We start from the raw sequence: 6,000 nt of genomic DNA on the forward strand, positions 1-6,000 counted from the left end.
TGCGCCCGCAAATCACCTCAGCTCCTCAGAGTAATCACCACAGCCTCAGCAGCAGAGAGCAATGGAGAGCGAGGCCCCGCCCCTTTCCAATGACATCATCAAGTCACATGGGTATGACGTCAGGTCCTTTAGCCCACATGGATTTAGTCTCTACCTTTCCTGAGCTCCGCCCCCTGATCACATGACGGTGATGTCACCACAGGTCCTCCGCTCTCAGTGCAGCAGCCTCTTCCTGTGTTGTTGTGATGCTCTGTCGTCTCTCCCCCCTCTGTCGTCTCTCTCCCCCCTCCGTCGTCTCCCCCCCTCTCTGTCGTCTCTCTCCCCCTCCGTCGTCTCCCCCCCCCTGTCGTCTCTCTCCCCCCTCTGTCGTCTCCCCCCCCTCTGTCGTCTCTCTCTCCCCCCCTCTCCGTCGTCTCTCTCCCCCCCTCCGCCGTCTCTCTCCCCCCTCTGTCGTCTCTCTCCCCCTCCGTTGTCTCCCCCCCCTGTCGTCTCTCTCTCTCCCCTCCGTCGTCTCTCTCTCTCCCCTCCGTCGTCTCTCTCTCCCCCCTCCGTCGTCTCTCTCTCTCCCCCCTCCGTCGTCTCTCTCTCTCCCCCCTCCGTCGTCTCTCTCTCTCCCCCTCCGTCGTCTCTCTCTCTCCCCCCTCCGTCGTCTCTCTCTCCCCCCTCCGTCGTCTCTCTCTCCCCCCTCCGTTGTCTCTCTCTCCCCCTCCATCGTCTCTCTCTCCCCCCCTCCGTCGTCTCTCTCTCCCCCCCTCCGTCGTCTCTCTCTCCTCCCCTCCGTCGTCTCTCTCTCCCCCCTCCGTCGTCTCTCTCTCCCCCCTCCGTCGTCTCTCTCCCCCCTCCGTCGTCTCTCTCTCCCCCCCTCCGTCGTCTCTCTCTCTCCCCCCTCCGTCGTCTCTCTCTCCCCCTCTGTCGTCTCTCTCCCCCCCTTCCGTCGTCTCTCTCTCCCCTCTCCGTCGTCTCTCTCTCCCCTTCCATCGTCTCTCTCCCCTTCCGTTGTCTCTCTCCCCCCTTCCGTTGTCTCTCTCCCCCCTTCTGTCGTCTCTCTCTCCCCCCTTCCGTCATCTCTCTCTCTCTCTCCCCCCTTCCGTCGTCTCTCTCTCCCCCCTCCGTCGTCTCTCTCTCCCCCCTCCGTCGTCTCTCTCTCTCCCCCTCCGTCGTCTCTCTCTCTCCCCCTCCGTCGTCTCTCTCTCTCCCCCTCCGTCGTCTCTCTCTCCCCCTCCGTCGTCTCTCTCTCTCCCCCCTCCGTCGCCTCTCTCTCTCTCCCCCCTCCGTTGTCTCTCTCTCCCCCTCCATCGTCTCTCTCTCCCCCCCTCCGTCGTCTCTCTCTCCCCCCCTCCGTCGTCTCTCTCTCCTCCCCTCCGTCGTCTCTCTCTCCCCCCTCCGTCGTCTCTCTCTCCCCCCTCCGTCGTCTCTCTCCCCCCTCCGTCGTCTCTCTCTCCCCCCCTCCGTCGTCTCTCTCTCTCCCCCCTCCGTCGTCTCTCTCTCTCCCCCTCTGTCGTCTCTCTCCCCCCCTTCCGTCGTCTCTCTCTCCCCTCTCCGTCGTCTCTCTCTCCCCTTCCATCGTCTCTCTCCCCTTCCGTTGTCTCTCTCCCCCCTTCCGTTGTCTCTCTCCCCCCTTCTGTCGTCTCTCTCTCCCCCCTTCCGTCATCTCTCTCTCTCTCTCCCCCCTTCCGTCGTCTCTCTCTCCCCCCTCCGTCGTCTCTCTCTCCCCCCTCCGTCGTCTCTCTCTCTCCCCCTCCGTCGTCTCTCTCTCTCCCCCTCCGTCGTCTCTCTCTCTCCCCCTCCGTCGTCTCTCTCTCCCCCTCCGTCGTCTCTCTCTCTCCCCCCTCCGTCGCCTCTCTCTCTCTCCCCCTCCGTCGTCTCTCTCCCCCCTCCGTCGTCTCTCTCTCCCCCCTCCGTCGTCTCTCTCTCCCCCCTCCGTCGTCTCTCTCTCCCCCCTCCGTCGTCTCTCTCTCCCCCCTCCGTCGTCTCTCTCCCCCTCCGTCGTCTCTCTCTCCCCCTCCGTCGTCTCTCTCTCCCCCTCCGTCGTCTCTCTCTCCCCCTCCGTCGTCTCTCTCTCCCCCCCTCCGTCGTCTCTCTCTCCCCCCCGTCGTCTCTCTCTCTCCCCCCTCCGTCGTCTCTCTCTCTCCCCCTCTGTCGTCTCTCTCCCCCCCTTCCGTCGTCTCTCTCTCCCCCCTCCGTCGTCTCTCTCTCCCCCTTCCATCGTCTCTCTCCCCTTCCGTTGTCTCTTTCCCCCCTTCCGTCGTCTCTCTCTCCCCCCTTCCGTCATATCTCTCTCTCTCCCCCCTTCCGTCGTCTCTCTCTCCCCCCTCCGTCGTCTCTCTCTCCCCCCTCCGGCGTCTCTCTCTCTCCCCCTCCGGCGTCTCTCTCTCTCCCCCTCCATCGTCTCTCTCTCTCCCCCCTCCGTCGTCTCTCTCTCTCCCCCCTCCGTCGTCTCTCTCTCCCCCTCCATCGTCTCTCTCTCTCCCCCCTCCGTCGTCTCTCTCTCCCCCCTCCGGCGTCTCTCTCTCTCCCCCTCCGGCGTCTCTCTCTCTCCCCCTCCATCGTCTCTCTCTCTCCCCCCTCCGTCGTCTCTCTCTCTCCCCCCTCCGTCGTCTCTCTCTCCCCCTCCGTCGTCTCTCTCTCTCTCCCCCCTCCGTCGTCTCTCTCCCCCCCTCCGCCGTCTCTCTCCCCCCTCCGTCGTCTCTCCCCCCCCCCTCCGTTGTCTCCCCCCCCTCTGTCGTCTCTCTCTCTCCCCTCCGTCGTCTCTCTCTCTCCCCTCCGTCGTCTCTCTCTCCCCCCTCCGTCGTCTCTCTCTCTCCCCCCTCCGTCGTCTCTCTCTCTCCCCCCTCCGTCGTCTCTCTCTCCCCCCTCCGTCGTCTCTCTCTCCCCCCTCCGTTGTCTCTCTCTCCCCCTCCATCGTCTCTCTCTCCCCCCTCCGTCGTCTCTCTCTCCCCCCCTCCGTCGTCTCTCTCTCCTCCCCTCCGTCGTCTCTCTCTCCCCCCTCCGTCGTCTCTCTCTCCCCCCTCCGTCGTCTCTCTCCCCCCTCCGTCGTCTCTCTCTCTCCCCCTCCGTCGTCTCTCTCTCCCCCTCCGTCGTCTCTCTCTCTCCCCCCTCCGTCGTCTCTCTCTCTCTCCCCCTCCGTCGTCTCTCTCCCCCTCCGTCGTCTCTCTCTCTCCCCCCTCCGTCGTCTCTCTCTCCCCCCTCCGTCGTCTCTCTCTCCCCCCCGTCGTCTCTCTCTCTCCCCCCTCCGTCGTCTCTCTCTCTCCCCCTCTGTCGTCTCTCTCCCCCCCTTCCGTCGTCTCTCTCTCCCCCCTCCGTCGTCTCTCTCTCCCCCTTCCATCGTCTCTCTCCCCTTCCGTTGTCTCTCTCCCCCCTTCCGTCGTCTCTCTCTCCCCCCTTCCGTCATATCTCTCTCTCTCCCCCCTTCCGTCGTCTCTCTCTCCCCCCTCCGTCGTCTCTCTCTCCCCCCTCCGGCGTCTCTCTCTCTCCCCCTCCGGCGTCTCTCTCTCTCCCCCTCCATCGTCTCTCTCTCTCCCCCCTCCGTCGTCTCTCTCTCCCCCCTCCGTTGTCTCTCTCTCCCCCTCCATCGTCTCTCTCTCCCCCCTCCGTCGTCTCTCTCTCCCCCCCTCCGTCGTCTCTCTCTCCTCCCCTCCGTCGTCTCTCTCTCCCCCCTCCGTCGTCTCTCTCTCCCCCCTCCGTCGTCTCTCTCCCCCCTCCGTCGTCTCTCTCTCTCCCCCTCCGTCGTCTCTCTCTCCCCCTCCGTCGTCTCTCTCTCTCCCCCCTCCGTCGTCTCTCTCTCTCTCCCCCTCCGTCGTCTCTCTCCCCCTCCGTCGTCTCTCTCTCTCCCCCCTCCGTCGTCTCTCTCTCCCCCCTCTGTCGTCTCTCTCTCCCCCCCGTCGTCTCTCTCTCTCCCCCCTCCGTCGTCTCTCTCTCTCCCCCTCTGTCGTCTCTCTCCCCCCCTTCCGTCGTCTCTCTCTCCCCCCTCCGTCGTCTCTCTCTCCCCCTTCCATCGTCTCTCTCCCCTTCCGTTGTCTCTCTCCCCCCTTCCGTCGTCTCTCTCTCCCCCCTTCCGTCATATCTCTCTCTCTCCCCCCTTCCGTCGTCTCTCTCTCCCCCCTCCGTCGTCTCTCTCTCCCCCCTCCGGCGTCTCTCTCTCTCCCCCTCCGGCGTCTCTCTCTCTCCCCCTCCATCGTCTCTCTCTCTCCCCCCTCCGTCGTCTCTCTCTCTCTCCCCCCTCCGTCGTCTCTCTCTCCCCCTCCGTCGTCTCTCTCTCTCCCCCTCCGTCGTCTCTCTCTCCCCCCTCCGTCGTCTCTCTCTCTCCCCCTCCGTCGTCTCTCTCTCCCCCCTCTGTCGTCTCTCTCCCCCTTTCCGTCGTCTCTCTCTCCCCCCTTCCGTCGTCTCTCTCTCCCCCCTCCGTCGTCTCTCTCTCCCCCCTCCGTCATCTCTCTCTCCCCCTTCCGTCGTCTCTCTCCCCCTCCGTCATCTCTCTCTCCCCCCTTCCGTCGTCTCTCTCTCCCCTTCCGTCATCTCTCTCTCTCTCCCCCTTCCGTCGTCTCTCTCTCCCCCCTCCGTTGTCTCTCTCTCTCTCCCCCTCCGTCGTCTCTCTCTCTCCCCCTCCGTCGTCTCTCTCTCCCCCCTCCGTCGTCTCTCTCTCCCCCCTCCGTCGTCTCTCTCTCTCTCCCCCCCTCCGTCGTCTCTCTCTCCCCCTCCGTCGTCTCTCTCTCTACCCCCTCTGTCATCTCTCTCTCCCCCTCCGTCGTCTCTCTCTCCCCCTCCGTCGTCTCTCTCTCTCCCCCCTCCGTCGTCTCTCTCTCTCCCCCCTCCGTCGTCTCTCTCTCTCCCCCCTCCGTCATCTCTCTCTCTCTCCCCCCTCCCCCCTCCGTCGTCTCTCTCTCTCCCCCCTCCGTCGTCTCTCTCTCTCCCCCCTTCCGTCGTCTCTCTCTCCCCCCTTCCGTCGTCTCTCTCTCCCCCTTCCGTCGTCTCTCTCTCCCCCTTCCGTCGTCTCTCTTTCCCCCTTCCGTCGTCTCTCTCCCCCCTTCCGTCGTCTCTCTCTCCCCCCTTCCGTCGTCTCTCTCTCCCCCCTTCCGTCGTCTCTCTCTCCCCCCTTCCGTCGTCTCTCTCTCCCCCCTTCCGTCGTCTGTGTCTCTCTCCCCCCTCCGTCGTCTGTGTCTCTCTACCCCCTCCGTCGTCTGTGTCTCTCTCCCCCCTCCGTCGTCTGTGTCTCTCTCCCCCCTCCGTCGTCTGTGTCTCTCTCCCCCCTCCGTCGTCTGTGTCTCTCTCCCCCCTCCGTCGTCTGTGTCTCTCTCCCCCCTCCGTCGTCTGTGTCTCTCCCCCACCCTCCGTCGTCTGTCTCTCTTTCTCCCCCACCCTCCGTCGTCTGTCTCTCTCTCTCTTTCTCCCCCACCCTCCGTCGTCTGTCTCTCTCTCTCTTTCTCCCCCTCCGTCATCTGTCTCTCTCTCTCCCCCCTCCGTCGTCTGTCTCTCTCTCTCCCCCCTCCGTCGTCTGTCTCTCCTGCTGTCTCTTTGTGTTTCTCTGTCTCATAGTCAAGATCAAACGATGTCTCTGTGTTGCTGCCCTCTGCTGGTTGTTGTAGGCTCTTCGTGCAGCCTTAGATCCCCCGATAAGGGCAGACAGGGACGGGCTGGGCCGGGTGGCAGAGGGGCAAATGCCCCCCAGGCCCGTCCTCCAGCAGAGGTTTTGGGCCGCCTGGGCGTCAGCCATCGTCTTAATACTGCCGCGGCGACTGTCCTCTGCACGCGCCCTCCCATCGGATCGCGTGGACTGACGGGAGGGCACGCACAGAGGAGAGTGGCCACGGCGCTAGTGAAAGGGAGATGGCCTGTGGGCCCACAGATAGGTAGGGATCAGCGTTGGAATGGCAGAGGTGATTTTTTTTTTAAATCTGGGGCCATTATACTGGGAGGAGCACCATGCGGGGCCGTGTATACAGTACGAAACACCATGCGGGGCCGTGTATACAGTACGGAGCACCATGCGGGGCCGTGTATACGGTA

The 6,000-nt window shown here is 64.6% G+C and overlaps 1 pseudogene; it reads right to left on the reverse strand.

Annotated features, from left to right (window-relative positions):
- The window catches only part of LOC141212366 (uncharacterized), a 288,826-nt pseudogene extending 288,662 nt beyond the window's left edge, over nt 1-164 (reverse strand).
- Between the last annotated feature and the right edge of the window lie 5,836 nt (nt 165-6,000).

This window comes from Phyllobates terribilis, unplaced genomic scaffold (assembly GCF_046119375.1).
Source record: "Phyllobates terribilis strain yellow unplaced genomic scaffold, ASM4611937v1 Scaffold_171__1_contigs__length_4068163, whole genome shotgun sequence".
Taxonomy (NCBI): domain Eukaryota; kingdom Metazoa; phylum Chordata; class Amphibia; order Anura; family Dendrobatidae; genus Phyllobates; species Phyllobates terribilis.